The sequence below is a fragment of the Malaclemys terrapin genome, chromosome 1 (assembly GCF_027887155.1).
Source record: "Malaclemys terrapin pileata isolate rMalTer1 chromosome 1, rMalTer1.hap1, whole genome shotgun sequence".
Lineage (NCBI taxonomy): Eukaryota > Metazoa > Chordata > Testudines > Emydidae > Malaclemys > Malaclemys terrapin.
In genome coordinates, this window is record NC_071505.1 from 48,553,732 (window position 1) to 48,574,135 (window position 20,404).

Sequence of the window (20,404 nt, forward strand, 5' to 3'; positions counted from 1 at the left end):
TTTTCATACCTTTCCACTTGTAAAGCTAAATTTTTTAATTACCCTGAATCCAACACTACATGCCTCAAACAGAGATGAAATTATAAATACTAGAAAAATCAAAATGACTTAAAACAGTTCTTTTTATGAATTTCTATATTAATTTTAAGATCTATTAAATCTGAATCTTCCAGGGCCTGAAACAAGTGATGCATGTTCCAAAAGACAGCTACAATTTTCTCTTCCCTGTGGTATAAAGATTCTATTGTGAGCTGTGATATAAAGCAAGATTATATACCAGATTTGTCATTGCTTCAGGACTGAATACTGCCGTTCCTGACCTCAAGCCAGTACAGTTCTGGGGGAAAAAATCACACAAGAAGGAGAAAAAGAGGAGGAAATAGAAAGTACTATTGTGGGAAATTACTTTCTTTTTAAAATGGCAGATGTTAGAAGCAGCTCAGAGGCTTGGAGTATAAAAATATGAAGATGGGTTAGTGGGCAGAGTGCAAGTGAGTTGGTCAAAGATACATGATAAATGTCACTGTAATTTATCACCTACATATCTTGACCTATAGTGGGTTAGCGGTGCCTCCCTCCCCCCGCCCCCCCGGGTCAGTGGGAGGCCACTCCGCCTCACTACATGACCATATACAATATGTATGTGTGTTTATATACATATATCTTTGTGTGTATATCTGTGTACACAAACACACATGATATACATACACACATTCTAAACATGTTTTTTAAATGCATAACTATCATAGCAAAATCCATCACAAAGGGAATGCAAATAAATCAGTTCAAGACACAGAAACCTCAAACAGCAGAGTAATAATAAATGCACATATACCACGTATATTGGATATATGTGAAAAAGCAACAGATATGAGGGGAATGAAGAGATACAGTCTCTCATATTTTGAGCAAACTTAAAGACAAATTCCCATTGCAATGTATAGATAACTATATATACTCCATTCCTGTGAGATTACAATGGATTTCAGAATAGGAAGCAAACTACGAAACTGTCTATCTAGACATAACAATACTTCTTTGATACAAAAGATAGGTGAAGGAAAGTCATAACTAAGGAAGCCCAAGGGTAAAATACTCAAAAGTGCCAAAGTGACTGAAGAGGAGTCCAAGTCCCATTAACTTAGTCACTTTTGAAAACAGGGAACAGCCCTGTTGCTTACAAGCTTTTGAAAATTTTACCCAATAACACTACTGCATAAAATAAACCTCAAAAGCTGTTAAAATGCTTTGCAAGAGAAAATAATCATATAGGTAATTTGAAAGGCAAGTAAATAACACACACACACAAACATCACTGAACAAAAGCAACTACATTCTTTTCAAAAATAGGCTTCCTGTGTTGTAGATATTTTTAATATTCTCAGTGATACAAAAACTTACCAAAACTAAGATGACAACCTAACAGAATGGCAAATACGATGGCTATGACAGTTGTAATGTAATATACAGTATTTCACCTTTGGATCACCAGTGATTCAAATCCTATTTAGGTTACAGCGAATTGAAAGTCTGATGGAGACCTGTAAGCCTATGTGGAATCAGTAATTTCAAGTCCAGATGTCCACATCACCCAAAAGAGCATCAAAATCTTGAGCTAATTGGCATTGTACACCCATGGCAGTGATGCTAAGAAATGAGTTGACATGGAATGAAATGTTCTCTCCTCCCTACAGAAGGTGTATGCAGAGCTTACTCAGCTATGTGGAGAAGCCTGGACTGCTGCTATTTGGACTGTGTCTGTTCTGGTGATAGAAGACTTCAGTCTCCAGGACAATTACTCTAGATCTGTTCATAAGCAGTAAATTAAAAAAAGATAGCGAGAGAGGAAACCCGAGTTTGACTTCCCGCTATCCTGCACCTGGTGTAGTCATTTATATCTGTGCAAAAATGATGAAAAGAACTACCAAATCAGAATAGTACAGTGTTATATCCACTTTGTACAGGTGTAAATGACTATCTCAGGCATAAGGACCTAAAACTTGCTCCAGACGGTCAGCCAGAGTAATAACAAAAGGTTACAACTGTAGGCATATCATCACCACCTGTTGAACATGATTTTCTTTAGGTGCAATTAATAACAAATGAAGAATACTAGTAATGCAATCAATTTATTGGGGTGGGAGGGATAGCTCAGTGGTTTGAGCATTTGCCTGCTAAACCCAGGGTTGTGAGTTCAATCCTTGAGGGGGCCACTTGGGGATCTGGGGCAAAATCAGTACTTGGTCCTGCTAGTGAAGGCAGGGGGCTGGACTCAATGACCTTCAAGGTCCTTTCCAGTTCTAGGAGATGGGATATCTCCATTAATTATTATTATATTCTATGATAGCACATTCAATCTCCCCAATCAAATATTCACTGAAGGAAACTCACAAAAACTAATGAACAACACTTCCTTCCTCTCCCTTTCTCAAATGCACACCCACAAATCCCCTAGCTGTTCCTTTTCACTAACTTCCTATTTAAAGCAACAGTACAAAATTTCAACATGATGCTGTGCTACATAAGTCAGAAATGTGCTTGTTTATATTAATTAACTCATATTGCAACAACTGCATGGTTCAGCATAAGTACGTAAGTATGTTTAGGTTTCAGTACAGATACAAATACATCTACTGTAGATATTTATAAACATACAGTGGCTTCTGATAATTAAAAACTTGTCCTTTGTCAACAGAGTTCCATCACTGTAACAGAGAGTAATGGTAGTATTTCCTAGTGTTTAGAAGAGGAAAAAACCATGTCATCTCTTCAATATGGTGATATGGTAAGTCCTGGTAAAATCACTTTTAAATAGCAGCCACTGTAAAATCAAAATCATAGTGAAAAAATATAGTTTACATGTCTGATATAACTAGACAGCTGTTTTCACCAAAGCTTACATAAAAACACTGACATCCCCAAAACTGAAATATGGCTGATAGCAATCATGATACGTATTATTTTCTGATAAATGACAACTAGGGTATATGGCATCCTTTCAATATTGGGTAGTTGTTCAACTCCACACATTCCGTACATTTAGATATAACAGTGCAATATATATATATGAATGATATGAGTTTAGTTAGCTGGCCAGATGGAACATAAAAACCATCTCAATTGTAATCCTTATGATGAAGAAATTTCAATTAAATTAGCTTAATGGAAATTGATTCAAAACAATGTATGGAATGTTATATTGAGCAGAGTGAATTGGCTGATTTATGGAAAAAATATAGTTTTAAAAACTTTAATCAAGGAAAGATTATGCAATGGCCATGTATAACAAACAATATACATAATCAGATATCATTAATGGAAATCCTTAACAATGTCAGTCCAGATCATTTTAGCTGAGAATAGCACCTATGAGGTTGAAATTCCAAAATTTAAACAGATTATTTTGTAAATATTTACAGAGTAATTAAAATTATCCAGAGCTACTACTGGACAAGCAAATTAACCTAAAAAGCAGAAGGGAAGCACCATGTGAAATATGATGGCCACCAGCACTTAAGACAATGCATCAGATTTAACTGGAACCATGGTAATGCTTTAAACTAAGGTAGAGCTTAGAAATGCATTATTTAGATTTATGAATACTAGCTGAAGGAAAGGTACCGGTAATTTTTTACAGTTTATTACAAACATATCACAAAGTGCATTTGTAATATAAATGTTTAACTGATGATGCTTTGACAAGTTGTTATGAAGCATATAATAAGATGCAAATATTGTTAAAATACATGTTTAATACATGAATTAAAGTAATAAAACATGCAATAAAGTGTCATAAAATTTAACAAAGATAATAAGATATTTATAAATGGCAACTAAATATGAAGTGTACACAGAAACGTAAACAGTACTAAAATTAGTCCTGGCCTCTGAAGTCTCTTTTCCCTCTCTTTTTACTTGTGACTTTAAATATTGACAAGCCAAGTCAAAGGTTACATGACTTTACTGGTCAGGTCCTGGAAGGTGATGTCAAATGCATACCTTTTTCGCTATCATTCTAGAAGAGCCTGAAATCTTCGATGTAAGAGTTAAGTCAGCCATTCAGAAGAAAGTTACTGACATTCCTTAACAGCAGCTTGGAACTCTGTTTCTTAGAGTCTATTAAGAATTAAAGTGCCTTGGACAATCCTGACTTGGTGCTTCTGCAGCCAACTTTTGGAACAGGAAAACTTGTACAATTGAAATGAATGGCAGCTTGGTGATTACAGATCTTTCTTTGCTCATCTTGGAAACCATAACTTTAATAAATGGTTGGGAAAGAAACAGCCTTGCCTCTTAACTTTTGTGCACTTGATCAGTGGTATTCAGTCTGTGAATCTGGACCTGCATAAGGCTCTTACAGAGCCCATGTGTTTTATCAGAGCTCCTATTGCTCACAAACAGCAAGCAAAATATTGATCAGAGGAACTTATTCTCATGCTTACTGACATGTGGGAACTACCAGACAGCAGTCACCAGGATCGCTCCCTACCATTATAGCAACCAATATGTGGGTGGATTCAGGGGAAAAATGAAGAAACACTTCCACTCCAGGAGCCTGGTTTAGATTACAGAAGATATGTTGAAAGGGGAGAAATACCCTCCCCTTCTATTCAGAAGCCTGTGTTCTGGGGGGAAAGGAGAGAAAGGAGATTGTATTCAATGACAAAGCAATCACAGGCTGATACCCTAACACTGCACTGGAAGTTTGTATCATGAAGATCAACCAATATGTGATGTCTTGTAATTATGAGACATATCACAATGCTTACATTCTAACTAAGAATTAGCTATAGATACAGCTATAGATATTTTGTAGTTTAATCTTCCTGGTTCCACTTGCTGACAAAGTGGATCTCTAGATTTAGAAAGTTGAGTAACAGTGCATTCAATAGTTGTGGTACATCTGATTCCTTCACTGGAATTTTGCCATTATTCTTTGTCTCAACATTTTGAAAGGTTTAACAAAATTCAGTGTCAGGAAACTGAGCCTAGACAAATAAAGACCAGAAATAAAGTAATTTTTTTTTAAACAGTGAGGGTAATTAGCCATTGGAACAACTTGCCTGGAAACATGGCAGTTTCTCCATCACCTTAAATCTTTAAATTGAGTCTGGTTATCTTTCTAAAAGATATGCTATAGCTTAAACACCATGGTACTGCTGCAGGAATTAATGAGTGAGGTTCTAGATCCTGCGTTACGCAGGAGATCAGACTAAGATGATCATAATGATGGTCCCTTCTGGCCCTAAAAATCTCTGTATCTACAAAACATTTTCAGTTGTACATTATGTATCTCAGAATCTGAGTTAAAAAGACACCGACAACTTACAAAATAAAGAATTTTATTTTCCTAACATTTGTAATAAAAGATCACCCAATATATTATTACTTAAATATTTTAAAAAGTCCAATGTACATTTCTCTATCTGTGTTGTCTGTTTACAATTTTGCACTTGTCTGTTCAGAAATTTTTCACTTTCGTTTAGTCAGTTTCATATTTTGGTTACCAGTACTACAATGTTTGAACTAGAAACTTTACAAGCTAAATTTGTTTGTTTAAAACCAGTGTTATATCTGGTATATCCTGCATACTTTGCAACTTGGCTTCAGGCTGGGGGGCAGCAAAAAGACAGCTATGACAGCACTAAAAGATGGAGGCCACATCTTAGTCGTTATACTACTTGGTCCTGAATCCTACACAGCTTTCAATCTTCTGGTGCTGCTGACATGACAGTTGGGTAGACAGTGCAGCACTAAAATGGTTTCAAACATTCCTCTCCAACATGGCCTAGACTCTTCATGACATCAATTGGAGAGATAGTGAGATACCCTGGACTCTGCTCTCAACAATATACAAACCACACGTGTATATCTAATTTTCTACAGATGCAACCATTTTGGCATCACAAGGCTGTTAAAATAACTACAAGAGATCAGCTCTTGGATTAAAAAGCATCTGGCGCAAACTAAAACCAGACAAGACTAAAGTGACATGGATTGGAAGGGGAAAGAACACTTCATAGAACACTCCACCCTCCTTCCATCGATGGTGTCCTCCTCTCTTCAACAAAGCAGGGTGAAGTATCCAGATCCTGTTTGACTTCCACAGTAGATATTATGTTTCAAATAGGGCTGTCGATTTATCGCAGTTAACTCACGCGATTAACTCAAAAAAAAAAAAAAAAAGAATCGCTATAAAAAAATGAATCACAATTAATCACAGTTTTAATTGCACTGTGAAACAATACAATACCAATTGAAATTTATTATATATTTTGGATATTTTTCTACATTTTCATACAGTATTCTCTGTTAATTGAAATCAAAATGTATATTATTTTTATTACAAATATTTACACTGTAAAAATGATAAACAAAATAAATAGTATTTTTCAATTCACCTCATACAAGTACCATAGTGCAATCTCTGTCGTGACAGTACAACTTACAAATGTAGATTTTTTTTGTGTTACATAACTGCACTCAAAACCAAAACAATGTAAAACTTCAGAGCCTACAGGTCCACTGAGTCCTACTTCTTGTTCAGCTAATCACTAAGACGAACAAGTTTGTTTACATTTACAGGAGATATGCTGCCCACTTCTTATTTACAATGCCACCAGAAAGTGAGAACAGGCATTTGCATGGCACTACTGTAGCCAGCATTGCAAGGTATTTATGCGCCAGATACGCCAAACATTCGTAGGCCTTCGTGCTTTGGCCACCATTCCAGAGGACATGCTTCCATGCTGATGACGCTCATTAAAAAAATAATGCACTCATTAAATTTGTAACTGAACTCCTTGAGGGAGAACTGTATGTCCCCTATTCTATTTTACCCGTGTTCTGCTACATATTTCATGTTATAGCAGTCTCGGATGATGATCCAGCACATGTTGTTCATTTTAAGAACACTTTCACTGCAGATTTGACAAAACACAAAGAAAGTACCAATGTGAGATTTCTAAAGTTAGCTACAGCACTCAACCCAAGGTTTAAGAATCTGAAGTGCCTTCCAAAATCTGAGAGGGACGAAATGTGGAGATGTTTTCAGAAGTCTTAAAAGAGCAACACCGTGGAAACTACAGAACCCGAACCACCAAAAAGGAAAATCAACCTTCTGCTGGTGGTCTCTGACTCAGATAATGAAAATGAACATGCGTCGGTCTGCACTTCTTTGGATTGTTATCGAGCAGAACCTGTCATCAGCATGGACGCATGTCCCCTGGAATGGTGGTTGAAGCATGAAGGGACATATGAATCTTTAGTACATCTGGCACGTAAATATGTTGCAATGCCGCCTACAACATTGCTATGAGAACACTTACTCTTACTTTCAGGTGACAGTATGAACAAGAAGCAGGCAGCATTATCTTCTGCAAATGTAAGCAAAGTTGTTTGTCTGAGCAACTGGCTGAACAAGAAGTAGGACTGAGTGGACTTCCATGTTCTAAAATTTTACATTGTTTTATTTTTGAATGCAGTTTTTTTATACATAATTTTACATTTGTAAGTTCAACTTTCATGATAAAGAGATTGCACTACAGTACTTGTATTAAGTGAATTGAAAAATACTATTTCCTTTGTTTTTATATACAGCAAATACTTGTAAACAAAAATAAATATAAAGTGAGCACTGTACACTTTGTATTCTGTGTTGTAATTGAAATCAATATATTTGAAAATGTAGAAAACATCCAAAATATTTAAATATATGATATTCTATTGTTTAATGGTGTGATTAATTTTTTTAATTGCACAATTAATCACGATTAATTTTTTTAATCAATTGACAGCCCTAGTTTCAAATAAAAATAAAATAGAAATTCAAGAATGAAGAAGGGGGGGAAATAGGATAACATGTGAGGAAGACTATGAGAAATCTAATTACCACTAAGTAATTTCCCTTTTTCCTTAGGCTAAAACACAAGAAATATTTTGACAGACAGAAGATGTGGCAAGCATTGCTTAATACAAGAAGTGGTCTTACCATACATAACAAGACACCAGAGTCCACATGTGGCTTGTCAAGACAATGTAGTGGCCTTCTAGAAAGTAGATTTTCATAGCTGATGTCTCAGCCCTCTCTGTTCAACAGGTAGGCATCTCTTTGTAGGAATGCCTCAGCAAAAACAAGGTAACTAGCAGCTCACTAGTTTTACATGGGAAGTCAGTAAATGAATAACAGTGAAGCTACATATTGAACTATCTGCCAGTATCTATAAAGTCTTAATGCATCTCTTTACCAGATTTTAAAACAAACTAAAGTGAGAGGCTATATCTAATGATTGCCTTGAATCATTCTCACATATATAAATGAAGAATATGACATTTAATAGGGCTTTATTTACAGTTGGAATTTGACATGTTTTACAGAGTTTTTGTTCTTTCACAAAGTTCAGGATACTTTTCTTTACTTCTATTTTTTTCTTTCCTTTCTTCTCTTCCTCTTCTCTCTAACTTAAGTATTAATATTAAAAAATAGATTTTTTTTTCTGGTGTGCTCTGCCAGTGACGTTCTAAATTACACAGAATAAGACAGTGCATAATATTGAAAATATACCAACCACCAAGAGTTTCATAAATATAATAGGAGAGAAAGCCAAAAGCAGAAAGGGCAGAAACAAAATTAAAAATACATGTCATCTGAGGCAAAACAAAGGCAGTGGAGAGGGCTTGATGTACAGCGTACAATGATATGTGCAGTTCAGGTTCATGGAAAGTACCTCTGTATACATTCATGCCGGGTGAGGAGACATGCCTAAGAAGAAGATGGGAACCTCCAATTATCTCTTTGAAGTGGAAACCTCAAACTTTATTATTCTGGGGGTCTCTATTGCCTTTGAAGTTTGAAATGTCCCAGATTAGAATAGTATGGCTTCCTAAAATGAAAGGTAATCTTAGGAAAGAAGGAGGAAGGTAAGGTTGTGATTGAAATATGCCAGCAAGCCCTTCTATTTCTACTTGCTCAGAAAGTAGTTCATTATATATGGCCCTGAGAGGGAGACATCATTTCTGGGCACTGGAAAGCTACTTGATGCTCTTCCTCTAGAAACCCCAAAGGATAGAACAGTGACTTAAGACTTGGAATCTGCTTCTATATTCAAGCCTCTGAGCCAGAGGTGAGGGGGCAATATATGGATGAGGTTCTCATTGATCTAACCCATAAATAGATACCAAAAGGAACTGTATTATAGAAAGGATGACAAATGGATCGACTCTGTTAGTATGCATCTTGCCATGTCCTGACCTAGTTTATCCGCAACTAGTCTGATGAGCTTTACAAATTCTTTAGAATAGCATCAGGACACTTTCTGCTGAGAAAGAACTCAACCCACGTTCAACTGCAGATTCTAACAAGGACATAACAGATGGGGGAACACAGAAGAAAAATGTCTGCAAACAGCTAAAGACAAAAGAACCCGAAAGTAGAAGATATGAGATGTGGCTTTGTGGGTATGATTGTATATGATACTGTCCACGCTCTGTTGCATGTTGATAGTTAACCTCTGAAGGCACAGAATCCAAGCCCAAAGAGGTGGAAGTAGGGGAGAGCACATGACTGAAGGCCTCTTTCCTCATACAGCGAAGAATCCAGGGATTGGATGGATGAACAGTTACTACAACCTTTCCTCTCTCACTTCTAAGGCCTGGTCTACACTGGGAGAGTGTGTGTGGGGGGGAGAATCGATCTAAGTTACGCAACTTCAGCTACATGAATAATGTAGCTGAAGTCAACGTACTTAGATCGACTTACCATAGTGTCTTCACTGTGGTGAGTCAACTGCTACCACTCCCCCATCGACTCCACCTGCGCCTCTCAAGGCAGTGGATTACAGTAGTCGACGGGAGAGTGCTTGGAGGTCGATTTATTGCATCTAGACTAGATGCGAAAAATTGACCCCCATTGGTTCGATCACTGCCTGCTGATCCGGCGGGTAGTGTAGACATACCCTTACAGTTTCCTTGTTAAAATTAGAACTTTCTTCAGAGTCTCAGAGCTAGCTGCTGTAACAGCAAAAAAAAAAAAAAAAAAAAGGAAACATTAGAGCTCAGTGACTGAGGTATAGTCTCTCTGCTTCCAGGAAGCCAAAAAAAAAAAAAGACTTAATGAGAACCAGAAGGTGAACATGACTTGGAAAGAAATGTGAAATTGAATGGACTATTTTTATAATCAAAGTGAGTGAAGTATAAAAAACTAAATGGGTAATATATTGTAAATGGTGAAAATTACATTCTTTAAATTGAATTTTAAATAATAAAACTTATCATACACTAACAATACAGGTAAGGGAATATTTTGTTTATTATTACAAATATGTTTAATCTACAATTTGTTATGAATTGCTTCGTAAAATAAGCATGCACCTATTCTCTATTCTCATTTTTGTCTCTGAGCTTTTTATGATGGGGTTTTAATTCTGCTGTTCAAACATTAATCTGCTTGAGGAAGGAAAAAATACTTACCACAAAGTTCTGCTTCCTTGAATATTCTATATGATCCTCCCTAGAGCAAGATTGCTGGAATTTCTCAAACTCTATGAGATATTTGGTCCCCGAGGGAAGAGGTAGTCAGTCTGGGCACAAGCCACACACACTTACACCAATACCATCCACAACTCTAATCAGCTACCCTTAGAGATCTCAGTTTCTGAATGAGTGGGAAGTGAAGCCCCCACCCCATAAATGAATCACAAAACAAAACAGTTGAAGTGGAAGGCGAAACAACTAATTAATCAAAGTGTAAGATTAAAAAAAAGTTCTTCTTAAATATGATGGAGAGGTGGATTGATAAGTGGGAAATCTGCAAAATGACATCTTCAGAGAAACAGAATTACAAAGTAAAGTATCTGTTCCTTCTCTTAAGATACCCTCTATGAATGATTTTTACTTCAGGAGAGGGAGTAGCTTGAGGGATGTCCCAAAAGAAAATGTAACCTTAACAACTGCAACAGGTAGCAACAACAAGGCCAGTGCCAACAATATGAACAAGTATGTTTTTTAATCTAATAAAAGAGAGGGATAAGATACTTCTCAAAAAGCATCATACAATCACTTTACCAGGCAGTGAGATGGGTTCAAAAACTCAAAAAATTGTCTAGCTCATATAAAGGACACTCTGAAAGCAACCAAAGTCTAAGGGACAGAGAGTTTGAGCTCCACTACTTTGAAAACATGTTCTGCATGACTGAGAGACCAAAGTGGGACTCCTCCCTGAAAGCTAAATCTAGTCAATAATGTCTTAATGTATGGAGTGAATACCATGTAGCTGCCTCACATACGTCTGTGACAGAAACATCACCAAGGTAGAGTGATCCTTCACATGATCTTCCAATTTTAGGCCACATGGGACACAAGAATATGAGGAAAGAGATGAGGGCATGGAAAGAATGTTGGCAAAATGATAGGCTCATATAGGTGGAACTCTGACACAACCTTGGAAAATAATCTCCAATGAATCTGTAGAAGTACCTTCTCATAAATTCTGGTATAAGGTCTGAGAGTTCATTTGTTCTATGAGCCAAAGTCACTGCCACCAAGAAACCAACTTTCCATTCAAGAAACTTGAGCACTAATATCATATAACAGGGGTTTTTGTGTGTGTCAAGTCTGGCATGAACCTGATGATGGGGGCTGCAGAGACAATGGGTCAAACCTTTGACTAGTTTATGACAGGCCAAAATAGCTGCCAAAGGAATCCAGATGGTATTAGACTTCATGCTGAATGTAGGTTTTATTTTTGTGTGAGAAAACTAAGTCTCCCCCAAGGGCCTGTTTGCAATATATTGCAAATCTTTCCACTAAAAAATGTTAATTCTTCTGGTAGATGGCTTCAAAGAGGTCAGAAGAACATAAGATATGCACTCGGACACTTCGTGACTATGGAGCATTATCTTGTTATATGACAGGGATGTCTGCAATTCATGGGGATGGACTCAATGATCCAGGAAGTCCCTTCCAGTCCTACATCCCTGTGTTCCTGTTAGTAGTCAAGCTGTCAGAGAAAAGGATTGGGATGGAATGAGAGACCCAACCGAGGGCCCATATGTGAGGATCTATCTCAGTTGACTCAGACGGCTTCTAATAGTGTCCTTCTTGCATGCTATGTCTGGAGCCATGTCTTGGGGCAAAGAACACACTCCCATAACTCCCAAGTCTCCTGACACAGGAGATACAATGCAAGATTCTCCTGCTTATTTAAATACATTTCAATCAGAATAATCTCTTAAAATAACAGTTGTCTGAAGGTTGAGCAAAGACACCAAAGCACTTTATGCCAAATGGAAAGACTAAGGCCAAAAAAGTAAGATTCTTCCTCCTAGTTTTCCAGAGACTGGTACTATGGCAACACTCCTGGAGCAGCAACAGGGATGGAGCCCCATGGCCACCCAAGTAAAAGATTTTTAAAGTAAAAAACAAAAAAACAAACAGTATCTGCAGTAGAACAGCATCTACAGAGAGCTCCTACGATGTCTGCAGTCAAAAAGGAACTCACTGAAAGGTACAAGGGTAGTGATTAGTGTGCTTGGTGATCTGCTGTGCACAGGAACCAAAATCCTTTGAGCTTGATGAAGGATGCCTTTTTTGTGCTAGAGGGCACCATACCCAGAAGTGAAAATTCTGCACAAATTGTATATTAAGGTAAGCATTCTTTTTGGCCAACAAGTATATTGTTTGTTTAGATGATTATTAATAACAAGTTAAAGAAAAATCATAGTACTGTACATTGTATATAGAAAGTGGACTAATTAATTATTTGGTGTTGAAATAATGATTTTGCTGACAAAAGTACTATTCACGCAGGACAAACACACATACATAAACACCTATAGATAACATTAAGGAAACGTAGTTCTCTCTCGATGTACATGACTACTTCCCTGGGAGATGCATATACACACAGAGGGCTGAGTCCTGAAAATCACTGCATAGTAAATAATGGTTGGACTGCATGCTGGCGATGTCTGTGCAGACTGGAAAAAGAAATGCTCCTCCTTCAGGCCACTCCATGGCATTTTTTATTTTAAAATGGAGTGCCCAGAGGTTAACACAGTGTTCAAAGTGAAATCGTATCTTCAATTGAAATAATGACATTATAATATTTTCCAGTATAATTTTCTAATAATTCTTTATACATCCTGATAGTTTGTTTGCTTTTTTTTACTTCCATATACAGGAGCAGAGGTTTTCATTGAATTGTCTGTTCACAAAAATGCGTTTTTCCTAAGTTATTACCAGTTAATTTTGAACCTATCACTGCTTATGAGTAGTTTAAATTATTCCCTTCCAAAGTGCATTACCTTACATTTGTCAACACTGAATTTTATCTGCTGTCATAGCACCCAATTACCTATTATTTTTGTGTATTCTACAAATTCTGCCACCTCTTTGTTCAGCCCTTTATCCAGAACATTAATAAATACATTAAACAATACTTTCCTGAGTACAGATTATCAGTGTAACTAAATGTTAACCTTTTGCCATGTTGAAAATTGACCATTTATTCCTACTCTATCTTCTGTCACTAACCTATGACAGAACTTTAACTCTCACCCAGGACTATTTAGTTTCCTTAATAAACTCTTTTGAAGGACTTTGTCAAAGGCTTTTTGAAAGTCCTTATGAGTGATATCTGCTGGTTCCACTTGTTACGCTATTTTGTTGTTGCACACAAATCATTCTCGCTGGTTGAAAAAAACATGAATTTTCTTTTCAGAAGCCAAATCCTACTTCCCTTTCTGCAGTGGAGATGTGTCTGTTCTGCAGTGTCAAGTAACTTTGAGGCCATAGGGAAGGAGCACGATCTGTCCCCAAGGAAACTAGAATTATTACATAAATTGATATTGTAAGGGAATTTGAGAGTAAGGCTTTGTCCTGTTGTGCCTAGATATTTCAATATACATGGTGAATATTATCATGATCTGATATAAGACTAATTAAATAGCTGAGCAGAATAGGACAGTGAAAGAAAGTGTCAGCATTAGCTTTTAATTTTATTAACTTTGTTGGTTGCTGTCACAAACTCAACATTGTTTTAATACATATTTTTGCGTCTGTTCCTCTTTCATGGGACAAGTAATTCTCATATTTTGAAAAAGAATAAAATTTCATATATAAGTGTATAAAAGCTGACAAAGTCCTTTACTATCAGTGACAAGGTATGCCCCGTCCAAGCAGCAGGGTGGTAAGAGGTGAGAGAACCTGCCTCGCCCTGCAGATACCAGACATTAAGGAGTAGCCTTCATTTGTGGCTCATTTAACATCATATATGAAAGAGGATAGAGCTTGGTGGAGGAGATGAGCTTTCTCCACAATGAACAGAAAAGTGTCACTCTAGTGCTCACTGCCAGGGAATGCTGTGCTTTTCTCTTTTACCAGGGTAGTGGGGGTTAGACAATTATTGCTGCCTGATTTTTGGGTCATGGAAATGGCAGAGCACTTTGATGTGGCCTGACAATTCACTTTCACATCTTTTGTGTAAATACATATCTAAATACCTTTCAAATGCAGACAATTCTTATTCTCTGTGACAGCCAGGCATGGGAAAAGGAGCTGAATTCTTGTCGTTCTGAAATCCAGGAATAGGGGTGAAATATAGCCAGAGATTGGAGCCTATACACTAATAATGTCTGTCTCTTGTTTTGCTATGACAAATGGCTGATAAAATAAGTATCCAGATCCCTTTTAGACTTCAGTTGCTTCATTTGCTTGAGGTTAACTAGCACTTCATCACAACAATTCTACCCCTGCTCAGATGAACTGAGGGAATGTCCATGGGATATGAATGAGGGCAATCATGTGTGCAATCATTCTGTCATACTTGGAGAGGTTTTTATCATTATAGTCTTCATTTGCTGTTTTTGGATTTCTTTTGGAAATATTCAGAATGGGCTAATAATGGTGGGAATGGATGCCAAGGAACAATCTGGATTCATCTAAACAACATATTTTGTAGCTCAAGACCTAAATGGTTTGGTGGTCATTATTTCATTTCATGACTATTAGATGACTGGAAAAAGAAAGTTTTAAATATAAGCGATAGAATGCACTCATACAAAAAGGCAGGATTAGCTTCAGAGCATTTCCTCTGTAGCTAAAAAGTGAGTCAATTAGTTTCCAAGCTTTCCAAGCTTGAGCAAAAGTCCCATGTTAGAAGATGAGGATCAATAAAAAATAAGTTTCCTTGCTCCCACCACTCTACATGAAAAATAGCAATTCATCCCCCCTTAAAAATAGGCAGTTAAGTTCTTAAAGTGGATAAAGTATACGTAGTGATCTGGAAAATCTAATGAATTGGACAAGATGTTTTTGTCTGTAAATTAGCAGATGACCATGCCAACAGCTATTCCCCACATGTGTTTATGATGAAGCCATAATGGCATTGCAAATCTTATTAAGAGGTAAGATGAGTTGGAATAAAATTTTAAGGGGAGAGTAACACACACAACCCCCATTCACCTTAATAGGAGTGAATAAGCCTGTTAAAGTTAAAACAGCAACAAGATTGAGAGACACAGTTGCTGCAGAATGCAGGTACAACATGGCATGTCACGGCAATCTGTGTAGCCTTGTCATGAGTAACTTGTGAGTAACTCTATTTTTTTATTTGTATCTCAATATTACCTTATGTTAATACATTCAATTTATATTTAATGGGCGTATCCTCAGCTGGTAGAAATAAGTGTAACTTCAGCCAATGGTGCCATGCAGATTTGCACCAGCTGAGGATCTAGTTGAGGATCTAGTTCAATATAAATCTTTTTATTTTGCATTTTATTATTTTTATTATGCTTTTTCAACAAATTTACACAAAACACCCTATGCTTACACTGTAAAACCAACTTAATATAGTGGCTTTCTTAACTCTATGGGGAACATTTTCAAAGCACTGCATGGAGATTTAGCCAGAAAACTTCCATTAAAGTCAATGGGAGGCGTGCAGCTTAACATGTACCCTATGTGTACTGTAATTGTGTTAGCTATCAGCCTATTCAACAATACCCTTTAAAGTAAACACAAAGCTGAATTTTAATTGAACTAACAGTAAAAATGATTATGTTAAATCTGCTAATACTGCACATAAGCTAATGCTTTACCTTATTACTAAATCAAAGCAAAATAAGATGTTCAGAACTTCATCTGGAAAAGCAACAGAAATTAACAGCAGATAGAATTTAATGTAACATTCATGAAAATCTGCATTGCATTACAAATTATTTCTCTCTCTTTTTTAAAAAAAAGTTACCCTTTTGACTAGCTCTAAGCACTGGGACAAATCTCTTTTACTTATTCTTTTTAGCTTACAGTTGGCAATACTGGTACTACATTAATTTGTATTGTGGCATGTGCCATACAGTATTTGGCTATAGTTGACTAATGATATTTGTTAGCTCCTAGTTAACACTTAACCAAAACATCACAGTAAATGGACATCTTGTTGGCAGTCTCAGAAGAAAGGCCAACAGACACATTAGCTGTACTACGCCCCCTCACCACTAGAGGCGATTCCCCCTCTAGCTCAGGTTTCAGTCACATTGGTAGAGCAGTGGAGGGAACCTCCTTGCATTGCTGCTGTCTATGCTGTACCAACTTAACATATTGACAATGACTATGGCTCTGTAGCCAGCAATTTTCAAACACTACATTAATAAAAAAAATCTTTGTTAGCAAAAAAGAAACTTAGATAGTCTATCTTCTTTATCTTCAAATAACTAGTATATTCCATGAATGAACATATGGACAATATTAGAAAGTTTGGGCCAGATCCTCAAATTATCATAGCTACACTGAATATTCCAACAATGGAATATATAGGTTTACACCTATTGGTGATCTGGATAGTTTTTTTTCCTGAAAATTCATTACATTGGTTTACAGAGATAGAAGACATAAATTACAAGTTGTTCAAAGATGCCTCCTCCCGCACCATGTTGATGTTCACGTTAGTAGTGACTTCAAGGAAGTGAATCTCCTCCTCACTCTGAAATGTAAAGAGCTGCTGTTTTTGTGAAAGATCACAAACACTATGTGCTGTGTGGGGAAAAGGCATTCTAGAAATTCAGAAAAGTCAATTTTTTTTTATTTTTTTTTAAAAGCTTACATTTAAATAAATGTAATGTAGTGTTGTGAATTCTAGTTTATGAACATTCTAGCTCATCTTGTTTACTTAATTTTAATAATTAATAAACTGAACCTTATTTGTGCTTTGAAATGCACACATTCAAGGGTAACACTGTACATTTTTAATTTAGTTGCTGCAGTGCATAACTAGAATTTCCCTATCCCTAATAGAAATCCCCTCTCAAATAAAATGAGTGATGATCTATAAATCTGATACATTTTTATGAGAAAAACAAACAAAACAGCACTAAAAGTAATGTTTCTGTAACTCTTAATGAAGCTGGTCCTTTGTATCCAATAAAAATATTCTTGCTCCTGTGACATCTCTAGGCAAACCTCTTCCCCAATAAGAAAGCATGTGTTCTTCCTAATTTAAAAGTGTCCTCTTCAAGCTCAGAAATGTTCTTCACACTATCAGCTATGTTTTCCATTAATAGGTACTTATAGACAATGCACTAGGTAGTATAATCCTTTTAATTCACAGTTCAGGATCTATACCTGTTCTTTTCTTTTTTTATACTTCTAGGAATCTGTTGAAATGCTTGACTGCCTAAAATACAGTCATTAATTTTATGAAATTGTAAAATTAATTTTGTAGTTGTGGAGTGTGGTTTTTTTTTGCCATTTTAAGAAAATTAATACAGAAAAGAAACATATCTAGAGACTACAGTTGTGTGGGAACACAAGGGATTTTAAATATGGAAGCAGAACAAAGCACCCAGGAAATATTATAAATTGACGTGATTATGAAATACTAGTATGTATATACTACATCTCCTACCCTTTCCTCTCCTTCTGCCCATGCTAATATATATTTTACACAAAAATTAAAGGCTCATGTCTTTTTCTCTTTTGGTGTTTCTTTGTACAGTATCTCTTTAAGAGACTCTCAAAGAAAATGGATCATACCATATGTAAATTGTTTTTCCCTGTTCATTGGTCATCTGTCCATTTTTCCATGTAGAGTGTGATCCATATTCTTTTGAAACAAGCTGTTGAAATATTAGTCACTTTTACCTTCAGTGAATACCTAGTCCTAAATTAATGGGTATAATTAAATGAATTAAATGTATTATTTGGAATGATGCCACATTACCCAGGAATTGTATTTAAATAATAATACTTACAAGACCTGGCTCTGCTGCCGTATGGATGAGACTCCCATTGAAATGTTGTGTTTGCTGATGAAATGACTGCAGGGTCAGAGAGTAAATCTGGGATATATTGGAACTAGTTTTATTAAGGGTAACAATAAAAAATGAAAACATATCCAAAGAGCCCTCAAACTTTAAAAATGTGTTGTTATGGAGCAGTACTTTTTCACTGGTGAGCAAATGCTACTTCTATTCTCACCCAGAAAGTATTCAATTCCACGAGGTGCTGAACACTCTATCCATAATTCAGGAAAGCAGATAAACACAGGTTAAAGTTAGTCATATGAGTAACCCCATCCCTTATCAGCAAAGCACCTATGCACAGACTTAATTGCCATTCAAAACAATGGGGATGGGACTACTCATGTGCTTGAAATTAAGCACACATTTAAGAGCTTGCTGGTTCAGGATCATAATACTGCTGAGGGAAAATCAGGATCCGGACTGTGTCCTATCAATTGCATCGTGCGCTCCAATATAAGATTGAAATTCAATCAAAATTCAAACCAGAAGAATTCATTTAATATACTTTCAGTTACATTCGCTGTATTAAATTGCATATCAGGTATTTTCAGCCACCTATATAAAACTGATAAACTACTCATTGTCCTGCTTTTTATTTGTTATACACCTCTACCTCGATATAACGCTGTCCTCGCGAGCCAAAAAATCTTACTACGTTATAAGTGAAACCGCGTTATACTGAACTTGCTTTGATCCACCAGCGTGTGCAGCCCTGCCCCCCCCGGAGCACTGCTTTACCGCGTTATATCTGCATTCGTGTTATATCAGGTCGCGTTATATCAAGGTAGCGGTGTATTCCATATTTCAATTGTTTTGTCTGAAAATAAAAAAAAATTGCAATCCACAAAGCTGAGGTGCTGAGCTCCCAAAATTTCTGTTGTAACCTATGGGAATTCAGAGCACTCAACTCTACACAGAACAGATATATTGAGTGATAATGCAACCACTTTCTACATGCATAACAGATTCCAAATAATAAGGTAGACATAGTAAAATCTGAGCACATCTAAATGTGGGATAATATATGTACTTATCAGATATATTTAATCATGATTTATTCATAAATAATTATTTTAAAATATAAATCTTAAATGTATTGGTTGGGACAATACCATTAGCCATATTTAAGGAATACCTATGTTTATACTGCTATAGTACCTGCAATATAATGATAAAGCCCACATAAATGTTCCTTTGGAATAATGTGCCTCACAATGTTCACGCTAATTTGTGAGTTTCTTTTCTGAGTGTGGGTGTGGCCATATGAGAAGAGGGGGACTGAAGAAAATAATATCTAATGATCCTGCCAGAAATAGATTAGGAAAAATTGTTCAAACTACAGTTTCATGTAAGAAACCAGCAAACAGGTTTTCATCTAAACTATTTTGTCAACAGCATGATGGTATCCTTGCTAACCTCATTTGGCACCAGTGCATAATTAGATACACAGGGGTGTGACTCCAATTGAAGGTGTTGGCATTGTAGCACTCTGTGAAAATATTAACTATGAGGTTAACTCCAATTTTCTCTTCTTTAATTAAATGCACATGGTACTAATGAGGTAACCTACTGTTCCTTGATAGCACTAATTAGCTAAGAGGAGAGTACACTCTCACACTGCAATTTAAACCTAAAAATAAGGTTGAAATATGCTAATTGTAGGCAATTTAAAACAGTACAAGTTGTAGAACTAGTCATAATAAGAGAAACTGACTGCTTTACAGCTATGCAGCTGTAACTCTGGTTAAAATCAAAACAAGCCACACAATTTTAGGTTGATTTAGCAAGGTACCCAACAGTCTCTTCAAAAATAGACATTGCAGTACTCAGAAAGTACAGTAAAAATGAAACAGGAAATTCCAGAAAAAAAATCTCAGACAGAAGCTCATCTAAGAAAAAACCAAGAAGCACATGACCTGTTGAAATCTGCACTGAAAAGAAAACCATTTTGGTTTATTGCAACGTAAAGCTCTAAATTTTCGTAAACACTTAAGGGCTAGAGATGTTGAGCCCCTCAGCTTTCACTGACCTCAAATGCAGTCTTCTGCAAATCAAGCCATGCAATTAGATGTCATCACAATAGTGAAGATTATTCTAGACCCTCT

At 36.3% G+C, this 20,404-nt stretch overlaps 1 protein-coding gene across 12 annotated transcripts in view; it reads right to left on the minus strand.

Moving 5' to 3' along the window:
• FOXP2 (forkhead box P2) overlaps positions 1 to 20,404 on the minus strand; it is a 593,826-nt gene that overhangs the window by 101,488 nt on the left and 471,934 nt on the right. The window lies entirely within an intron of this gene.